We start from the raw sequence: 22,749 nt of genomic DNA on the forward strand, positions 1-22,749 counted from the left end.
GGGCGGTGTAGCTTTAACTCATGCGTAGTAGGCGGCAATTTAATTTCTAACCCGGTTCCTTAAAACCTATATTTTTAAATACATGGTGTACAACTTGGTAAAGGCGGTGGTGGTAAAGGTGCAGCTTCCGCGTTGCGTGGTTATCCTGGTGTATTGTTACGTGCGCCGTCACAGTGGCCGCGCACACCGCCTGTGGCTGGTTTGGCATACCCAACTACGGCGAACTCACCCTGGGTGCCCCAGTCTTTTGCCGGGAGACTTTAATGCTCCGCGTTATCACTGGGGATAGCCATGCTCAAGTCAGCGTGGTGGCTTGGTATTGCAACTCTTCAGCGATGCCCGCTTAATGCTTCTCAACGACATTACAAGCCATACAAGCCATTGTACCTACGTCCAGATGCAACCATATCCACCTCACTTGTCGTGGGGCTGGGTACACAAATAGTCTCATTGTAACGTGAACTTGACTTATGGGGCAGGGAGGACCGCCCAATTTGCTTCTGTGTAATTCCAGAGTTCACGGGTCGCCTTCGTGGCCGGTGTACAATAGTGAACTAAGATGCCATCCATTCCACCATAAGTGCTGACAAGCAGAAGTAGTTCCCACCCAGCATCTTTCTTCGGTACTCGATAGCCCCTCATCGTTGCGGCCAGACAGCATGAGAAAAGACTACCGAAGCAGCACTGGCTTGCGTGGTGCGCCTTTCTTCTTCGTCTGTCATTTTCAACGCAGTCCCTCCTGCGCACTTTTTGCGTTATGGATTCAGCAGTCGACCTCCCGTAGCAGCAGCCAGTGCTCGCATCAAACCGGGATCCAGCGAAATTCGTGTCGGGCAATGTCCGCGCCTTGTTTCATGCCCAAATCATGAAGCCGTTTTCTGTATCCGGTCATAAGTTGATAGTGCGGCTGAATTATTCGCTGCGATCAACCAAAATCAGCAACGGACTCCTTCGGGTCGCTACGACCTTACTTACAAGATGTACAAAAATATCGGTGACCCAGCCCTCAAGCCGCTTCTAGACTCTACAAATCAGTTGTGGCTCGAGGTTCGTATGCCTGGCTCCTGGCGTTGGGTGGGTATTGTTTAAATTCCAAAGCTTGGGTAACCACCACATGGACTTAGTAATTTGGGCCCGACCAAATTGATTTAGGCGGTGTGCATTTTCAGCGATTGTTTGATCGTAGGGTAATTGATTTATCGTAGCCTGCGCCGACGCAGTGCAGGATATGAGGCGTGCCGTAGTGGAGTCATCATCATCACCAGCCTATCTACGCCCACTGCAGGGCAAAGGCCTCTCCCATTATTCTCCAATTAGCTCGGTCCTGTGCCAACTGTGACCAATTCATCCCCGCATACTTCTTGATCTCATCTGCCCATCTAACTTTCTGCCGCCCCCTGCAACGCTTGCCTTCTCTAGGGATCCACTCTGTTACCCTTAATGACCAGCGGTTATCTTGCCTTCGCATTACATGCCCAGCCCACGTCCATTTCTTCTTCTTAATTTCTACTAATATGTCTTTAACACCAGTTTGCTCCCTGACCCACTCCGCTCTCTTCTTGTACCTTAATGTTACACCTATCATTTTCCGCTCCATTGCCCGCTGAGTCGTTCTCAATTTAAGTTGAACCCTCTTAGTGATCCTCCAAGTTTTTGCCCCGTAGGTGACTACCGGTAAGATGCAGCTGTCATACACTTTCTTCTTCAGCGACAATGGTAGGCTGCTATTCATTATCTGAGAATGTCTGCCATATGCACCCCACCCCATTCTGATCCTTCTAATTATCTCTGCCTCATGGTTGGGATCTTGGGTCACAACTTGGCCTAAGTAGATATATTCGCTTACCACTTCTACTGCCTCACCACCTATCTCAAACTGCTGTGCTGTCCCGAGGTTATTGATCATTACTTTAGTTTTCTGCATATTAATTTTCAGGCCCACGGTTCTACTCTGTTCGCCCAGTGCGGAAAGCATGCTTTGCAATTCGTCCCCCGAATTACTTAGCAAGGCAACGTCATCAGCAAATCTGAGGTTACTGAGGTATTCTCCATTAACCCTTACTCCCACCTGTTCCCAATCCAACGTTCTGAATACTTCTTGTAAGCATGCTGTGAATAACATTGGGGAGATTGTGTCTCCTTGTCTGACACCCTTCCTTATAGGTATTTTACTGCTCTCCCTATGGAGGATAATGGTAACTGTAGACCCATTGTAGATATCCTCTAGTATTCTTACATAATGCTCATCTACCCCCTGGTTCCGTAATGCCTGAATGACTGCTAGCGTTTCGACCGAGTAAAATGCTTTCTCATATTCTATGAAGGCTATATGTAGGGGTTCATTATACTCACCGCACTTCTCTATCACCTGATTGATCGTGTGAATATGGTCCATTGTTGAATAACCTTTACGGAACCCTGCTTGTTCTTTAGGTTGACTGAAATCTAGGGTTGCAGAGATTCGGTTAGCTATTACCTTAGTAAATACCTAGTAGACGACTTACAGTAAGCAGATCGGCCTGTAATTTTTCAAGTCCTTCATGTCGCCTTTCTTATGGATTAGGATGATGTTCGCGTTCTTCCAAGATTCCGGTACCATTGCGGTCATTAGGCATTGCGTATACAGGTTTGCCAGTTTTTCAAGTACAATTTCTCCGCCATCCTTCAAGAGGTCTGCTGTTATCTGATCCTCACCAGGTGCTTTGCCCCCTTTCATTTCTTTCAAAGCCTTCCTTACTTCTTCGGTCGTTACTGGTGGAATGTCTATCTCCTCTGAACTACTGTCTCGTTCGGCATTATCCTGTATGTCCCGGCTACTATACAGATCCCTATAGAACTCCTCAGCCACTGTGACTATTTTATCCCTATTTGTGATGACATTGCCTTGCGTAGTGGAGTGCTCCGGATTAATTTTGACCACCTGGGGATCTTTATCGTGCGCCGAAATCTCGCACACGCGGGCGTTTTTGCTTTTCGCCTCCATGAGAAAAGCGGCGACGACGGCCGGGAATCGAAGCACGCCTCTTCAGTGGTGGCATGACACTTTTTAATGGTACCACGCGGCGCAGTTTGGGTTCAGGCCTAATCTTGGTGCTGAGGATAAGTTGGAATACCTCTCATTTATGGTTTCACCTGGAGGCTGCTCCTATCGTGCGAGGAACGCGCTCGCTGTTGACATATGCAACTAATGTAACAATGTTAGTCACGCTGCCATCTTACAGGTCCCAAGTTTCCTCGCCTTCCAGACAAAGCCTGTCATTTTTTCGATACTTACTCCAACACTGATCTTTGTCTACAAGAATCAAAGATGAACCTTTCGGCTCCGTTGCAAGCGTGAGCTACGTACTGCATGGGTCTATTCTGACTCCGCTTCTTTTTAACATCTTGTTGCCGCTGTCTTGGCACCTTACCACCACCTTAGACCTGTATCTCCTCACACACGCGGATGACATTAAGGTGTGGACAGACTATCTAGACCTGTCTCGTTCCGCCCAGCGCCTCCGACAAGGGTTTACGACTGCCACAAATGGTGTAAGTAGGCTGGCCTCACCCTCTGTGAAGATAAAAAAAATTGTACTTCCCCTGCCTTACGTTTGGGGTCACCGTTTGTTTGCAGTGTCTCACATTGCACTCCAGATTAATGGGAACGCCATTCCCATTTAGAGGACATTTTGTGGTGTGGATTTGGAGATATCGTCTTCAGGGTTAGCAGCTTAGTGGCCCTGATTGTGATAAAAAGAAAGCCGGTTAAATGCTATATCTTGTTTTCCGCATCACCCAGAAGCCTGGTGGGGTCTGCGGGACGATTGCCGGTCCCTAAGTGCATTCCGTACTACAGCAATTCTCGTGTACCAGGCTCACTTCCAGCACATGCCGCAAGCGGACTGGGATGGGCTTGAGACGTTCAACAGGACCGCAATGCGGACCATTACTGGCCTCTCTCGCCGAACGCCAAATTCGCCACTACACTCACAAGCCGAGCTAAACATGCTATATAAAATCCTTCCTTAGCGTCGTTCCGCACGCCTGCTGAAACTCGCACTTATTCCAGAGGTAGCGGCTCTCGCTGGGTATATGGACAAGCCGAAGTGCGGCGCGTAGAAATATTTCTAAAACAAAAATCACCGCGGTCTTATACTGATTGATTGATTGATTGTGGTGTTCAACGCACCGAAGATACGTCTGGGCTATGAGGCACCCGTAGTGAAGAGATCTGAATTAATTTTTGAACAACTAGGGATATTTAACGTGCACCGAAACCTCAACGCGCGGGCGTTTTCGCTTTTCGCCTCCACCAGAAAAGCAGCTACCATTCCCGGGATTGAACCCGCGTGGCCTTATAGTTGTGTTTTATTGCCCGCGACTTCTCCGATTGAGCATGTGTTTATGCTTCATTGGGAAAAATGAATTCGGACATCACTGAATATTGTCACGATGCCAAAGACGACGCAGTTGTCTTCAAGGAAAATAAGTTTATTAGAGCGAACTTAACAACTCTAATACACAGGCGGCGGAGCATCAGTCAGCAAAGTGACGTACGCAAGCGAGTGTCGGCGATCGGAATGCCGCGGCGTCTGCTCTGCAGGCAGTGTTTCTCGAAACGTCGGTTCACAACTAGAACATGGTAGATCAAAGAATAATATTCGAGGCTAGTCACGTTAGGGCGAGACGCTGTCCGTATCAGAATGAGATAACCCGAGCGGCATAAAAATAAACAATGGGACACGCGCTTCGCTTGGGACACAGATAACACAGCCGGCCGCAGCCGGGCACTAAAAACAAAACATAAACAAACAAACCCAATGCCTAGTTCGCGGCAATATGAGTGGTTGGAAGTACTATAAAAGAGGCGTTCATCCAACCGTAGTTATCAATGAAGCCGATAATTGTGATGATGTAGATGATTTTGGTGATGGTGCTGGTGATGGGAGTCTGAAGCTGTACCGGAAATCCAAGAGCATCTTACCAAAGGCTACCGCCCATTATTATTGTTCCCGCACAGGTCCCAATATCGGTAAGAACTTCGCGTTTTACAGTGCTTTAGTACTTACTATGTAATACAACACAACTTTGGGATGACTGTGGGCGTAAAGTGGCTTTGCAAAGAAAAAGAACACTTTCTCCTGTAGGACCGCCACCCATGCAAGAGAGAAATAAAATTTCGTAGTACATTTGGCCTGAGTTCTGTGTCACCTTATGTTGTGTGCTAAGAAGGTTCGCTGGTCATCCTCCTTCACACTGTGGATTCACTCAAAATGTTTTACAACCTAGTATATCGCTTGCGGATAATTTGTTGATTTAGACAACGTGCGCATTAAAGCTATTTGTGTTCTGTATCGTCTGTAATTGGGCAATTCATTTTATCTTAGCCGTGTTATAAAGTTTGCTGCAACTTTGGAGCTGTGTCTCACTCTCCTTGCTGCTAGGATTGAGAGCCTGGCGTTAAATTCACGCCCATTTTCTGACCGCTTATGTGTGAAGGACTCCTTCTCTTATGGCCCACCGAAACTATCGTGACGAAGGTAATAAACGCATTTAAAAAAACATTGTTCAGTGACTCAACTTTTTAGAATGACTACACTTTTAACACTGAAAACAGAAGACGGTCAAAATTTTACTGCATCTGTTTGGAATTTAAATGTGCAACTATATGCCTTTTAAGAAGGAAAATTCAGATAACAACGTTTAAGCCAGCACCAGAAATGTTGAAACGATTATCTGAGGAGTTGTGAAGGAAATAAAAAACAAGAAAGAATGGTCTTACCTTCAGCTTTTACCTCTACAATGTTGGGTACATCACGGACATCTATTGGTACATCACCTTGTTTGACAGCGGGTCCTTTAAAGAATTTTCCAGACCATTTGTCGGACATCCTGACAGCATAAAAACAGTTTATCATGTCGTTATCGCTTAGAAAAAGTAAATTGCAGTATTTTTATTGTAAAATTTGATGGGCTTATCTCCGCTATGTATTTATTGCCACATAGCATTTTACCCACCAAAGTCTATAGCTAGGATCTTACTGGTTTATTTTCTTCTTCTGCGTAGAGTACCAGTTTCTGGAATTCCCTAAACACCTGAGATTTTCGTGATTTTGCTTCAAAAATACGAACATGAATAGGGCAGTGTTTGAGTTGAAAAGCAGAAGCATTTACTCGTTTTCTACTTTCGCGAACTGACAGATCAAATAACTCGAACCTTGGAGGAAACCATCGACTCAGCAGGGCGGAACGACATTGAGAAGAAGACAATCCCTCCAATGAGCACAGCCACACAGTGAGCAGGACTACCAAAGGACCGAGTGGCCTTCCAGGAGCGCGAGCAAGAAGGCAACAGGGTGCGTTGGCCCCGAGTAGCTGCATCCGTACAGAACACAATCACAAACATTTACACTCTCCAATCCAGACAGGATAAGAAAAATGAACAATTAAGGGCGCAAATAGCTAGACAGAACACCCCAAAAGAAACCGCACATAAAGCATAGGGGTAGCTCGCACAAAAGCCCAAACTTGCGCACAGACCCTTTTACCCAAAAAGATGCCCACCCAAGTACCACGACCCAAAACTCAACCCGCTTCTAAAAAATCCCAGTGGCATAGGACTCTTCCTATCACAAATGCAGGGCGCTCTGAACAAAAGGAGTGACTAAATACAGCAAGCTTTCCTTAGACTAATGAAACTAGCTGAACAGCAACAGAAACAGTATAACGAGGCAATGCCAGGAGGAAGCAAGCAACAAGCAATAGATGTAAAGCTAGAAGACCTTGAATGAGCAAACTTTTCACACAAAAATAAATCACTGTAATGAGGCTCCTAAAACGGAAAAAAATTAGAAATATATTAATATAACGGCAGATGTATACGCAACAATAAGTGCTCCCTAGGATAATACACAGAAACTAAAAAAGAGAAGCCCGGAATCGTATGCCTGCAGGAAGTGTAATATATAAAGAATATATCACGTTACACCCTCATGGACTTAACGAAAGGCCTAAGAGCCGCAATATGCGCAAGCAAAAAAGTAACAACCATAAAGCATTTCTTAATGACTATCCCCATCGGCCAACCTAATTGAAATACCTCCTAACGACGTGAAGAAAAATTCCGTAGTTATTTTTAGCGTCGACAGCTTACCCTCCAACACCACAGAGGGTTCTCAAATTTCACGCAAAAAACCACGCTCAAGGTGAAAAGAGATCGACTAATAGCAGTGGGCGACTTCAAAGTATCTCACAAAAATCGCACTTCAACTCTAGAAAAGGCTTAATAATACGTGGATAGATATGGACTAGAATTCATAAAAGGTCCCACCAGCCGCACCAGAACATGAGGCATTAACAGCAGAGAGAGTTGCCCAAATCTCACCTTTGCTGACAACAGTGACCACGTATAACACCGCGCCACTACCATAGCATCATGTGCGTCAAATGTATATATATTGGAACCTTAGGGGTAATATAATTAGATTAGTCTAGACGTTCCGAGGCTCAAACATTGCAGCTTTAAAAAGTACTCAACAGCAAGTTTGGATACAGAACACCACAAATCACAGCCAAACCCTATACAATGGTAAAAGAACGACATCCTTGACAACGCCGTAACCACGGTGAAAGTCTTTAAAGCAATGATTTCAGCAAAACAAAAAGGTGATCGAGGCAGAAATGGAATAACAAACATAATCAGAAATAGTCGGCAGCTCAAAAGTCTTGCACAATACATTAATGAACAACATTGGAAACACGTGTCCATCCCACCAGAACCCGCCGCGGTGGCTCAGTGGCTAAGGCGTTGTGCTGCTGAGCTCGAGGGCGCGGGTTTGATTCCCGACCGTGTTGGCCGCTTTTCTGATGGAGGCGAAAAGCAAAAACGCCCGCGTGTACGAGATTTCGGAGCACGTTAAGGATCCCCAGGTGGTTAAAAGTAATCCGGAGCCATCCACTACGGCGCGCCTCATTGCCTACGTTGCGTCGGCGCGTTAAACCCTATAGCCACTCAATGAACCATCTGATGCATTACAAAATCACTATTGCCAAACCTGGTAATTAGCAATGAATAATCTCAGACTAATATGGCTTACCTCATCTGCGAGGAATCTTTACGAAAGCGAGATCGCCAGGCAAAACAGGCAACTTTCGAGAGGAAAGCGTTTTCTTACAATACAGCGAACTGGCTTCAAAAAGGTCTGTCCACAGGATATGCCTTCATCTAATCAACGGAAGAAATTCTCGCCAGAAATAGCAACAAAGACGAAACAACGTTGAATCAAGACCTGAAGGGAGCTTTCAACAACGTCTCCCACGAAGAAGTCTTAGAGGCTGCCACAGCATAGGGAGCTGAGAACGGATATACAACTTCGTCATAGCCTCCCTCTCTAAACGAATATCAACCATAGTTGTGGGATGAAAGTGTGATGTGGACCACCAAACCACAACTGACTAGGCAAACCGTTTGCAGCCCAAGAAGCCTCGAAACACACGCAGAAATGCTGTGAATACACCGGACTTAAACTTCCACTCGAAACGACAGCCACTTTGCCGGTATGGCGACTGTTGGGGTCCGTGGCCGACTTTTAATGTCCCCGATCGTACTATCTTTCCAGCCAACCTGTATTCATTACCACCTCTCTTCGCATGTTTGGACTAGAATTTTCTACTTCTAGGTCAGCTGCATCGTAGGCCCGATCTGCCCGGCAAAATGCAGGTCCGCTACTTCATTTGATCCGACGTGTCTCCCAGAAGTCTGGTGGCTGCTGCTGCAAAGTGGTCATTCTATTGGTGCTGTCGGTACTTCAGCCTCGACTTGTCTACCAGGCTGTCGAACCTGTTTACACTATTCTACCAGCGCATCACCCACACGAAGTGGGAGCGACTTGAAGCGCTTAACATAGGTGCTATACGCACCGGCACATGCCTCACTAGAACAACCTTGATACCACCTGTTCACCCCTTAAGCTTAGCCAGTCACCCTTGAAGAGCTTGTTCATCAACGTCACTCATCCCTTATGCACAAACTTGTTGCAGAGGAAGCGCCTTTAGCAAGCTGTACATGGGTCGTTGTGTTATATCGGAGACACGGTGGCACTCACCATAATGTTAATTTCACGAGGCGCAGCCTTGCTGCCTCGGAACACACATTTCACCGTAGCCGCTGCCTAGTTTCTACTAACGCACAGCGGCGCCAGCGCCGGCACAACGACGCCGTCAAGGGATTCCAGATGGCACATATGGCCGGGCCGTTGTGTCAGATATCACGCGCGCATGCACACCGCGCCGGCGACCCAATACACGTCTGCGACAATAGGGGCCCGAACGTGTGACAGGTGGCGCTGCTGGCGCCGTTCAACAGCGCCACCCGCGGAAGAAAATCGCAAAAATGGTCTGGACTTGCCCTGACGTGTGAATGTGGAGCACGCGTGTTTCCGTGTTGTTTAAAAGTGCAACCGCTCGTTACCCTGATAATGGTAGTTATATGACCCACATTTTTTAGTCAGAAATTAGGTGCGGGCGAAGCTTGTTCATTTTAATAATGCCCTAATTCATGTTAATTATTTATTATTAATTATTATTTATTAGGTTAAAAGTCAAATTAATGTCACTAGGGCTTGTGAGGTATCAAATTAAAGGCCTCGATGAGTGGAATCACGTAGACAAATTTAAAGTTGCTTCCTGGTTATAGTCATGAGATGGTCACGCGAGTCATGGATTTGGTTAAAAGTCTAAATGTTGCCACTAAGGCTTGTGGGGCATCAAATTAAAGGTCTTGATGAGGGGAATCACGTGGGAGAAATGAAAAACTGTTTCCTGGTTAGTCATGAGATAGTCACGTGAGTCACAAATTGTGTTAAAAGTCAGAGCGGTGCCACTAGGGCTTGTGAGGTATCGAACTAAAGGTCTCGATGAGGGCACTCACATGGGACAAATTAAAAATTGCTTAGTGGTTATAGTCATGAGATAGTCACGTGAGTCACGAATTGTGATAAAAGTCAAAATGGTGCCACTAGGGCTTGTGGGGCATCAAAATAAAGGTCTCGATGAGGGGAATCACGTGGGAGAAATTAAAAACTGCTTGCTGGTTATTGTCATGAAATGGTCACGTGAGTCACAAATTGGGTTAAAAGTGAAAGTGATGCCACTAGGGCTTGTGAGGTATCGAATTAAAGGTCTGGATGAGGGCAATCACGTGGGATAAATTAAAAATTGCTTACTGGCTATAGTAATGAGATAGTCACGTGAGTCACAAATTGGGATAAAAGTCAGAGTGGTGCCACTAGGGCTTCTGAGGTATCAAATTAAAGGTCTGGACGAGGAAAATCACATCGGATAAATTAAAAATCACTTCCTGGTTATATACAGGAGATAGTCACGTGAGTCACGAATTAGGTTAAAAGTCAAAGTGGTGCCACTAGGCCTTATGAGGTATGAAATTAAAGATCTAAATGAGGGGAATAATGTGGGATAAATTAAAAATCACTTCCTGGTTATAGTCATGAGATAGTCACGTGAACCATGGATTCGGTTAAAAGTGAAAGTGGTGCCACTAGGGCTTGTGAGGTATCAAATTAAAGGTCTCGATGAGGGGAATCGCGTGTGATAAATTAAAAATCACTTCCTGGTTGTAGTCATAAGATAGACACGTGAGTCATGGATTCGGGTAAAAGTGAAAGTGATGTCACTAGGGCTTGTGATGTATCAAATTAAAGGTCTCGATGAGGGGAATCACGTGGGACAAATTAAAAATTGCTTACTGGTTATAGTCAGGAGATAGTCACGTGAGTTCAAGACGGCCATGCATAAGATGCTGAAGCTCGCTGGCAGAGACAGGGTGGCGATGTGCGGCGATTTTAACGCCGCACACAAGGAGCTCGGGTACAGCCGCACGACGGCGAAGGGGAAGGCCCTGCTCGAGGCGGCGGAGGAGGCCGGTTTCGTCCTGTATTCGGACGAAGCGGCACCCACACGCATCGGCACGTCGATAACCCACGACACCAGCCCGGACCTTTCCTTCGTCCGCAAGAGGAAGGAGGCCAGAGGCGGGGTGGCATGGAAGAACACTGGGCAGAACCTCGGGAGCGACCACTTCATAATCGAGCTGGACCTGCCGGCGTCGGCAGACGAGGTCGGCAGGGGCAAGCGCAAACACAAGCTCACGAACTGGGATCGCTTCCGAGAGGAGAGCGAGGAGCTCGGCGAGGAAATCGCAGACATCGAGAGCTGGTCGGACGCCCTGAAGCGCAAGATCAAGGGAGCGACCACGGAGCTGGAGACCGACGAAGTAGTACAGAAAATGGACAGCCGCCTGGCGCACCTGATAGAGGCCAGACAGGCCCTGCAGAGGCGCTGGCGTAAGAACAGAAACAACAGGAATCTCAGGAAGAAGGCCGCCGAGATCGGTAGGGAGATAGAGCGATACAGTCGCCAGCTGTGCACCCAGCAGTGGCACGCCATCTGCAGAGAGGCGGACGGGCAGCTCCACCAGAGCCGCACATGGAAACTACTGAGGCACTTGCTGGACGATACCAACAGCAAGAGTTACCAGCAGCACCGACTCGCCCAGATCATGCACTGCGCGACGAAGAAGTTGGGGAAGGAAGAGACGTGTAAACGGCTCAACGATAAATATCTCCCTAGCACTCCCAGCGAGAGTCACGGCGACTACAGAGGCCCGAGCAACCCCGACCTGGACCGCGACATTGAGGAGTGGGAGGTCCGCGCGGCGCTGCAGAACCTCAACTGCAAGTCCGCGGCGGGCCCCGACGGAATCACCAATAAAGCCCTGCGAAACCTGGGCGACGGGCCGACAGAAGCGCTGACGGGGTATTTCAACCGATGCTGGCGCGAGGGAAGACTGCCGAGGCAGTGGAAGGCGGCCAAGACAATACTGATACCCAAGCCGGGTAAGCCGCCCGGTATCGAGAACATGCGGCCGATTTCCCTCACGTCGTGCGTCGGGAAAGTCCTGGAGCACGTGTTGAACAACAGATGGCAGCGGTATCTGGAGGAGAAGGGCCTCTACCCGGACTCGATGCTAGGGTTCCGAGAGAGGCGCAGCACGCAGGACGCAATGATACAACTGCAGCACGAGATACTAGAGCGTCCGACAACGTCGCAGGACAACAGAGCCGTGCTGGGCCTGGACCTGCAGAGTGCTTTCGATAAAGTCAGGCACTCGGCCATATTGGCGCAGGTTTCGGAACTGGGTCTGGGCAAGAGGTCCCACGACTACATCAACGACTTTCTGTCGCACCGGACGGTGGAACTACAAGCGGGGAACCTGGAGCTGCCGGAGAGAGAGCTGGGCAGCGTGGGTACCCCCCAGGGAGCGGAGATCTCGCCGGTGCTGTTCAACCTGGTGATGATCGGGGTGGCCAAACGCCTCTCGGAGATCCCGCATGTTCGACACACGATATATGCAGACGACATTACGCTGTGGGTCCCCGGGGGGAGCGACGGCCACATCGAGAGTTCGCTGCAGGAGGCGATAGCGGCGATCGAACAGCAGCTGGCGGGCACCGGACTAAAGTGCTCCCCGCAAAAGTCCGAGTTGCTGGTGATTCCACCGCGAGCAGGTACCGCAAGAGAGCCGAGGAAGAGGCGAGTAAGATCAAGTTGTTCACGTGCGATGGGACGGAGATCCCCAGAGTCAGCAAGCTGCGAGTGCTCGGGATGCTGCTGGAGGCGAACGGCGGCAACGGAGCCATGGTGGAGAGAGTAATCATAAAGATGGGGATGGCCACCAAACTGATCAAGCGGGTGGCCAACAGATACAGCGGCATGAAGGAGGAGAGCCTGTTACGGTTGGTGCGGTCCTTCGCCACGAGCCACGTTGCCTACGTGGGCGCCTTTCACCCGTGGAAGCGCAACGAGAGGGACCGCATCAACGCGGCGATCCGCAAGACGTACAAGGCGGCGCTGGGGCTCCTGAACAGCGCGAGCACGCAGAAGCTGCTGGAGCTGGGCGTCCACAACACGCTAGAGGAGATCGGGGAGTCCCAGCGAGCGTCTCAGCTGGAAAGACTGCAGACCACGCGGACCGGAAGAAATATCCTGAAAAGCTTGGGCCTGGGTCCGAGCAGAAGACTACAGGAGAAGAACGGCCTGCCGGAGGAGGTGCGGAGAAGAGTGCGGGTGCTGCCGCTGCCGCGGAACGTACACCCCGACAGCAACCGAGAACGGCGGGCGGCCAGGCCCAAGGCGCTGGCCGAGATCTACAACGACGACGACGGGGCCACTTACGTGGACGCGGCGAGGTGCCCGGACCGCCCGAACACGTACGTGATCGTAGCGGTGTCGGCCAGGACCGGAGAGACGCGCAGCGCCTGCAGCGTGAGGGTCTCGACCGCCGCGCAGGCGGAAGAGGTCGCGATCGCGCTGGCGCTGGCGGATCCGGAATGTACCACGATCTTGAGTGACTCTAGGACAGCCATATCGGGATATGCGAAGAACGCGGTGTGCGCGCAGGCCGCGAAGATAGCTGGTGGTGCCCGTGCGGGGGGCACGTGCGAGCAGGTCACTTACGTCCGGTGGTTCCCGGCGCACTCGGGGACCGCGACGGGAGCGTACCCGAACCGCAACGAGACTGCGGACGCCGTCGCGCGTGAACTTTCCGGTCGCGCGGCGCCACCCCGCGTCTCACGCACGGAGGGTGAAGAGGCAACGGAGCAAGAACCTCTACTCAACGGTGGAGAAATCCTGCAGTGGTACAGGCTCGGCAGGAGGGAGCGGCCGCCGCCGCACCCGAGGCTCACCCGAGCCGAAGCCGTCCTGTATAGACAATTGCAGACCGACTCGGTACTGACTCCGGTGTTGGCGCGATACGTGTGCCCCGAGGTATACGTGAACGCAAAGTGTAGTGAGTGTGCGTGTGCGAATGCGACGGTGGCCCACTTGCTGTGGGGTTGTGCGGAACACAGTGCGCGGGGGTATGACGAGAGTCTGCCCCAGGAAGCCACGGACTCGATGAACTCTCACGAGTACGAAACACAGCGAAGGACAATCCAGCGGCTCGAGGCGGCTCTCGGCCGGCAGAAGCGCAGGGAGGCGCAGGCGAGGGGAACGGGGGGTGACCCCCAGAGACCTTTGTGGCGCCGCCCGCGCGGAAGCCCGGGCCGAGGCATCGTCGCGAGGACGACAGTATAGTCGGGGTGGGGGTGCCCTGCGTCGCACTTGAACCCACCTCCGCAGGATATTTATTTCACAATAAAGTCATTTTCTCTCTCTCTCTCTCTCACGTGAGTCACAAATTGGGTTAAAAGTTAAAGTGATGCCCCTAGGGCTTGTGAGTTATCCAATTAAAGGTATCACTTAGGGGAATCACATAGAATAAATTAAAAATTGCTTACTGGCTCTAGTCATGAGATAGTCACGTGAGTCACAAATTGGATTAAAAGTCAGAGTGGTGCCACTAGGGCTTGTGAGGTATCGAATTAAAGGTATCGATGAGGGGAATCCCGTGGGACAAATTAAAAATTGATTACTAGTCATAGTCATGAATAGTCTCGTGAGTCACGAATTGGGGTAAAAGTCAAAATGGTGCCCCTAGGGCTTGTGAGGTATAAATTAAAGGTCTGAATGAGGGGAATCACGTGGGATAAATTAAAAATCACTTCCTAGTTATAATCATGATGGTCACGTGAGTCATGGATTCGGTTAAAAGTGAAAGTAATGCCACTAGGGCTTGTGAGGTATAAATAAAGGCCTCAATGAGGGGAATCACGTTGGATAAATGAAAAATCACTTCCTGGTTATAGTCATGAGATAAACACGTGAGTCACAAATTGGAATAAAAGTCAGAGCGGTGCCACTAGGGCTTGTGAGGAATCAAATTACAGGTATCGATGAGGAGAATCACGTGGGACAAATTAAAAATTGCTTACTGGTGATAGTCATGAATAGCCACGTGAGTCACGAATTAGGGTAAAAGTCAAAGTGGCGCCACTTGGGTTTGTGAGGTATCAAATAAAAGTCTCGATGAGGGGAATCACGTGGGATAAATTAAAAATCACTTCCTGGTTATAGTCATGAGATAGACACGCGAGTCATGGATTCCGGTAAAAGTGAAAGTGATGTCACTAGGGCTTGTGTGTATCAAATTAAAGGTCTCGATGAGGGGAATCACGTAAGACAAATTCAAAAATGCTTTCTGGTTATCGTCATAAGATAAATACGTGAGTCACAAATTGGGTTAATAGTCAGAGTGGTGCCACTAGGGCTTGTGAGGTACCAAATTAAAGGACTGGACGAGGGAAATCACATGGGATAAATTAAAAATCACTCCCTGGTTATATACAGGAGATAGTCACGTGAGTCACGAATTAGGTTAAAAGTCTAAGTGGTGCCACTAGGGCTGATGAGGTATGAAATTAAAGATCTAAATGAGGGGAATAATGTGGGATAAATTAAAAATCACTTCCTGGGTATAGTCATGAGATAGTCACGTGAGCCATGGATTCGGTTAAAAGTGAAAGTGGTGCCACTAGGACTTGTGAGGTATCAAATTAAAGGTCTCGATGAGGGGAATCGCGTGTGATAAAATTAAAAATCACTTCCTGGTTATAGTCATGAGATAGACACGTGAGTCATGGATTCGGGTAAAAGTGAAAGTGATGTCACTAGGGCTTGTGATGTATCAAATTAAAGGTCTCGATGAGGGGAATCACGTGGGACAAATTAAAAATTGCTTACTAGTTATAGTCAGGAGATAGTCACGTGAGTCACAAATTGGATTAAAAGTGAAAGTGATGCCCCTAGGGCTTGTGAGTTATCCAATTAAAGGTATCGATTAGGGGAATCACATGAAATAAATTAAAAATTGCTTACTGGCTCTAGTCATGAGATAGTCACGTGAGTCACAAATTAGATTAAAAGTCAAAGTGGTGCCACTACAGCTTGTGAGGTATTGAATTAAAGGTATCGATGAGGGGAATCCCGTGGGACAAATTAAAAATTGATTACTAGTCATAGTCATGAATAGTCTCGTGAGTCATGAATAGGGGTAAAAGTCAAAATGGTGCCACTAGGGCTTGTGAGGTATCAAATTAAAGGTCTGAATGAGGGGAATCACGTGGGATAAATGAAAAATCACTTCCTGGTTATAGTCATGAGATAAACACGTGAGTCACAAATTGGAATAAAAGTCAGAGCGGTGCCACTATGGATTGTGAGGTATCGAATTAAAGGTCTCGATGAGGGGAGTCACGTGGGACAAATTAAAAATTGCTTACTGGTCATAGTCATGAATAGTCACGTGAGTCACGAATTGGGGTAAAAGTCAAAGTGGTGCCACTTGGGCTTCATCATCATCATCACCAGCCTATCTACGCCCACTGCAGGGCAAAGGCCTCTCCCATTATTCTCCAATTGCCTCGGTCCTGTGCCAACTGTGACCAATTTATCCCCGCAAACTTCTTGATCTCATCTGCCCATCTAACTTTCTGCCGCCCCCTGCAATGCTTGCCTTCTCTAGGGATCCACTCTGTTACCGTTAATGACCAGCGGTTATCTTGCCTTCGCATTACATGCCCTGCTCACGTCTATTTCTTCTTCTTAATTTCTACTAATATGTCTTTAACACCAGTTTGCTCCCTGACCCACTCCGCTTTCTTCTTGTCCCTTAATGTTACACCTATCATTTTCCGCTCCATTGCCCGCTGAGTCGTTCTCAATTTAAGTTGAACCCTCTTAGTGAGCCTCCAAGTTTCTGCCCCGTAGGTGAGTACCGGTAAGATGCTGCTGTCATACACTTTCTTCTTCAGCGACAATGGTAGGCGGCTATTCATTATCTGTGAATGTCTGCCATATGCACCCCACCCCATTCTGATCCTTCTAATTATCTCTGCCTCATGGTTGGGATCTTGGGTCACAACTTGGCCCAAGTAGATATATTCGCTTACCACTTCCACTTCCTCGCCACCTATCTCAAACCGCTGCGCTGTCCCGAGGTTATTGATCATTACTTTAGTTTTCTGCATATTAATTTTCAGGCGCACGGTTCTACTCTGTTCGCCCAGTGCGGAAAGCATGCTTTGCAATTCGTCCCCCGAGTTACTTAGCAAGGCAACGTCATCAGCAAATCTGAGGTTACTGAGGTATTCTCCATTAACCCTTACTCCCACCTGTTCCCAATCCAACGTTCTGAATACTTCTTGTAAACATGCTGTGAATAGCATTGGAGAGATTGTGTCTCCTTGTCTGACACCCTTTCGTATAGGTATTTTACTGCTCTCCCTATGGAGGATGATCGTAGCTGTAGACCCATTGTAGATATCCTCTAGTGTTCTTGCATAATGCTCATCTACCCCCTGGTTCCGTAATGCCTGAATGACTGCTAGGGTTTCGACCGAGTCAAATACTTTCTCATAATCTATGACGGCTATGTATAGGGGTTCAGTATACTCAGCGCACTTCTCTATCACCTGAATGATCGTGGGAATATGGTCCATTGTTGAATAACCTTTACGGAACCCTGCTTGTTCTTTAGGTTGACTGAAATCTAAGGTTGCAGAATTTCGGTTAGCGATTACTTTGGTAAATACCTTGTAGACGACTGACAGTAAGCTGATCGGTCTGTAATTTTTCAAGTCCTTCATGTCGCGTTTCTTATAAATTAGGATGATGTTCGCGTTCTTCCAAGATTCCGGTACCATTGCGGTCATTAGGCATTGCGTATACAGGTTTGCCAGTTTTTCAAGGACAATTTCTCCGCCATCGTTCAAGAGGTCTGCTGTTATCTGATCCTCACCAGGTGCTTTGCCCCCTTTCATTTCTTTCAAAGCCTTCCTTATTTCTTCGGTCGTTACTAGTGGGATGTCTATCTCCTGTTAACTACTGTCTTGTTCGGCATTATCCTGTATGTCCTGGCTACTGTACAGATCCCTATAGAACTCCTCGGCCACTGTGACTATTTTATCCCTATTTGTGATGACATTCCCTTGCTTATCCCTAATTGCATACATCTGATCTGACTTGGGCTTGTGAGGTATCAAATTAAAGGTGTCGATGAGGGGAATCACGTGGGATAGATTAAAAATCCCTTCATAGTTATAGCCATGAGATAGTCACGTGAGTCATGGATTCCGTTAAAAGTGATTGTGATGCCACTAGGGCTTGTGAGGTATCAAATAAAGGTCTCGATGAGGGGAATCACAAGGGATAAATTAAAAATAACTTCCTGGTTATAGTAATGAGATAGACACGCGAGTCATAGATTTGGGTAAAAGTGAAAGTGATGCCACTAGGGCTTGTGATGTATCAAAGGTCTCTATGAGGGCAATCACGTGGGACAAATCAAAAAATGCTTTCTGGTTATAGTCATGAGATAAACACGTGAGTGCCACTAGGGCTTGTGGGGCATCAAATCAAAGGTCTCGATGAGGGGAATCACATAGGAGAAATTAAAAACTTCTTCCTGGTTATCGTCATGAGATAGTCACGTGAGTCACAAATTGGGTTAAAAGTCAGAGTGGTGCCTCCAGTGCTTGTGAGGTATCAAATTAAAGATCTCGATGAGGGGAATCATGTGGGATAAATTGAAAATCGCTTCCTGGTTATAGTCATGAGATAGTCACGTGAGTCATGGAGACGGTTAAAAGTGAAACTGATGCTACTAGGGCTTGTGATGTATCAAATTGAAGGTATCGATGAGGGGAATCACGTGGGACAAATTAAAAAATGCTTTCTGGTCATAGTCATGAGAGAAACACGTGAGTCACAAATTGGGATAAAAGTCGAAATGGTGCCACTAGGGCTTGTGGGGCATCAAATTAAAGGTCTCGATGAGGGGAATCACGTGGGAGAAATTAAAAACTGCTTCCTGTTATATCATGAGATAGTTACGTGATTCACAAAGTGGGTTAAAAGTCAATGTGGTGAAACCAGGGCTTGTAAGGTATCAAATGAAAGATCTCGATGATGGGAATCACGTGGGACAAATTAAAAATTACTTACCAGTTATAGTCAATAGATAGTCACGTGAGTAAAAAATTGGGTTAAATGTCAAAATGGTGCCACTAGGGCTTGTGGGGCATCAAATAGAGGTCTCGATGATGGGAATCACGTGGGAGAAATTAAAAACTGCTTCCTGGTAATAGTCATGAGATAGTCACGTGAGTCATCAATTGGGTTAGAAGTGAAAGTGATCCCACTAGGGTTGTGAGGTATCGAATTAAAGGTCACGATGAGGGGAATCAGGTGGGATAAATATAAAATTGCTTAGTGGGTATAGTAATGAGATAGTCACGTGAGTCACAAATCGTGATAAAAGTCAAAATGGTGCCACTAAAGCGTGTGGGGCATCAAAATAAAGGTCTCGATGAGGGGAATCACCTGGGAAAAATTAAAAACTGCTTCCTGGTTATAGTCATGAGATGGTTACGTGAGTGAGAAATTGGGTTAAAAGTGAAAGGGATGCCACTAGGGCTTGTGAGGTATCGAATTAAAGGTCTGGATGAGGGTAATAACGTGGGATTAATTAAAAATCACTTCCTGATTATAGTTATGAAATAGTCACGTGACCCATGGATTCGGTTAAAAGTGAAAGTGGTGCCACTAGGGCTTGTGAGGTATCAAATTAAAGGTCTCGATGAGGGGAATCGCGTGTGATAAATTAAAAATCACTTCCTGGTTATAGTCATGAGATAGACACGTGAGTCAAGGATTCTGGTAAAAGTGAAAGTGATGTCACTATGGCTTGTGATGTATCAAATTAAAGGTCTCGATGAGGGGAATCACGTGGGACAAATTAAAAATTGCTTACTGGTGTGGTCAGGAGATAGTCACTGAGTCAAAAATTGGGTTAAAAGTCAAAATGGTGCCAGAAGGGCTTGTTGGGCATCAAATTAAATGTTTCGATGAGGGGAATCACGTGGGAGAAATTAAAAACTGCTTCCTAGTATAGTCAGTAGGTAGTTACGTGAGTCACATATTAGGTTACAAGTGAAAGTGATGTCCCTAGGGCTTGTGAGGTATTTAATTAAAGGTATCCATGATGGGAATCACATCGAATAAATTAAAAATTGCTTACTGGCTCTAGTCATGAGATAGTCACGTGAGTCACAAATCGGATTAGAAGTCAGAGCGGCGCCACTAGGGCTTGTGAGGTATCGAATTAAAGGTATCCATGAGGGGAAAATACGTGGGACAAATTAAAAATTGCTACTAGTCATAGTCACGAATAGTCTCGTGAGTCACGAATGGGGGTAAAAGTCAAAATGGTGCCACTAGGGCATTTGAGGTATCAAAATAAAAGGTCTGAATGAGGGGAATCACGTGGGATAAATTAGAAATCACTTCCTAGTTATAATCATGATTGTCACGTTAGTCATGGATTAGGTTAAAAGTGAAAGTCATGCCACTAGGGCTTGTGAGGTATCAAAATTAAGGTCTCGATGAGAGGAATCACATGGGATAAATTTGAAATCACTTCCTGGTTATAGTCAGGAGATAAAAGTGAAAGTGATGCCACTAGGGATTGTGAGGTATCAAATAAAGGCCTCGATGAGGGGAATCACGTGGGATAAATGAAAAATCACTTCCTGGTTATAGTCATGAGATATACACGTGAGTCACAAATTGGAATAAAAGTCAGAGCGGTGACACTAGGGCTTGTGACGAATCGAAGTAAAGGTCTCGATGAGGGGAATCACGTGGGGCAAATTAAGAATTGCTTACTGGTGATAGTCATGAATAGCCACGTGAGTCACGAATGGGGGTAAAAGTCAAAATGGTGCCACTTGGGTTTGTGAGGTATCAAATAAAGGTCTCGATGAGGGGAATCACGTAGGATAAATTAAAAATCACTTCCTGGTTAGGTCATGAGATAGACACGCGAGTCATAGATTCGGGTAAAAGTGAAAGTGATGTCACTAGGGCTTGTGATGTATCAAATTAAAGGTCTCGATGAGGGGAATCACGTAAGACAAATTTAAAAATGCTTTCTGGGTATGGTCATAAGATAAACACGTGAGTCACAAATTGGGTTAAAAGTCACAGTGGTGCCACTAGGGCTTGTGAGGTATCAAATTAAAGGTGTCGATGAGGGGAATTACATTGGACAAATTAAAAATTAGCTTACTGGTTATAATCAGGAGATAGTCACGTGAGTCAAAAATTGGGTTAAAAGTCAAAATGGTGCCACAAGGGCTTGTTGGGCATCAAATTAAAAGTCTCGATTAGGGGAATCACGTGGGAGAAATTAAAAACTGCTTCCTAGTATAGTCAGGAGATAGTCACGTGAGTCACGAATTGGGGTAAAAGTCAAAATGGTGCCACTAGGGCTTGTGAGGTATCAAATTAAAGGTCTGAATGAGGGGAATCACATGGGATAAATTAAAAGTCGCTTCCTTGTTATAATCATGATGGCCACGTGAGCCATGGATTCGGTTAAAAGTGAAAGTGGTGCCACCAGGGCTTGTGAGGTATCAAGTTTAAGGTCTCGAAGAGGGGAATCACGTATGATAAATTAAAAAACCATTCCTGGTTATAGTCATGAAATAGACACGTGAGTCATGTATTCGGGTAAAAGTGAAAGTGATGCCACTAGGTATTGTGATGTATCAAATTAAAGGTCTCGATGAGGGGAATCACGTGGGACAAATTAAAAATTGCTTACTGGTTTAGTCAGGAGATAGTCACTGAGTCAAAAATTGGGTTAAAAGTCAAAATGGTGCCACAAGGGCTTGTTGGGCATCAAATTAAAGGTTTCGATGAGGGGAATCACGTGGGAGAAATTAAAAAATGCTTTCTGGTTATAGTCATGAGATAAACACGTGAGTCATAAATTGAGTTAAAAGTCAAAGTGGTGCCACTAGGGCTTGTGAGGTATCAAATTAAAGGTGTCGATGAGGGGAATCACAAAGAACAAATTAGAAATTGCTTACTGGTTATAGTCAGGAGATAGTCACGTGAGTCAAAAATTGGGTTAAAAGTCAAAATGGTGCCACAAGGGCTTGTGGGGCATCAAATTGAAGGTCTCGTTGAGGAGAATCACGTGGGAGAAATTAATAACTGCTTTCTAGTTATAGTCATGAGATAGTCACGTGAGTCACAAATTGGGTTAAAACTGAAAGTGATCCCCCTAGGGCTTGTGAGGTATCCAATTAAAGGTATCGATGAAAGGAATCACGTGGGACAAATTAAAAATTGCTTACTTATCATAGTTATGAATAGTTTCGTGAGTCACAAATTGGGGTAAAGTAAAAATGGTGCCACTAGGGCTTGTTAGGTATCAAATTAAAGGTCTGGATGAGGGGAATCACGTGGTATAAATTAATCACTTCATAGTTATAATCATGATGGTCACGTGAGTCATGGATTCGGTTAAAAGTGAAAGTGATGCCACTATTGCTTGTGAGGTATCAAATTAAAGTTCGCGATGAGGGGAATCACGTGGGATAAATTTGAAATCACTTCCTGGTTATAGTCAGGAGATAAAAGTCAAAGTGGTGCCACTAGGTCTTGTAAGGTATCAAATTAAAATTCTCGATGAGGGGAATCACGTGGGATAAATTAAAAAACACTTTCTGGTTATAGTCAGGAGATTACGTGAGTCACGAATTGGGTTAAAAGTCAAAATTGTGCCACTAGGGCTTATGAGGTTTCAAACAAAGATCTCGATGAGGGGAATCACGTTGGATAAATTAAAAAAACACATCCTGGTTATAGTTATGAGATAGTCACGTGAGTCATGGATTCGGTTAAAAGTGAAAGTGATGCCACTAGGCATTGTGAGGTATCAAATTAAAGGCCTCGATGAGG

At 46.5% G+C, this 22,749-nt stretch overlaps 1 long non-coding RNA gene across 1 annotated transcript in view; it reads right to left on the minus strand.

Moving 5' to 3' along the window:
• Positions 1–22,749, minus strand: part of LOC144173251 (uncharacterized) — a 155,883-nt gene that overhangs the window by 34,416 nt on the left and 98,718 nt on the right. The window contains exon 3 of the long non-coding RNA XR_013323202.1: positions 5,765–5,874. This is a non-coding gene — a long non-coding RNA (uncharacterized LOC144173251). The remainder of the gene's footprint in view (positions 1–5,764; positions 5,875–22,749) is intronic.

This window comes from Haemaphysalis longicornis, unplaced genomic scaffold, assembly GCF_048455015.1.
Source record: "Haemaphysalis longicornis isolate Haplotype H1 unplaced genomic scaffold, Haemaphysalis longicornis Haplotype H1 scaffold_3, whole genome shotgun sequence".
NCBI lineage: Eukaryota > Metazoa > Arthropoda > Arachnida > Ixodida > Ixodidae > Haemaphysalis > Haemaphysalis longicornis.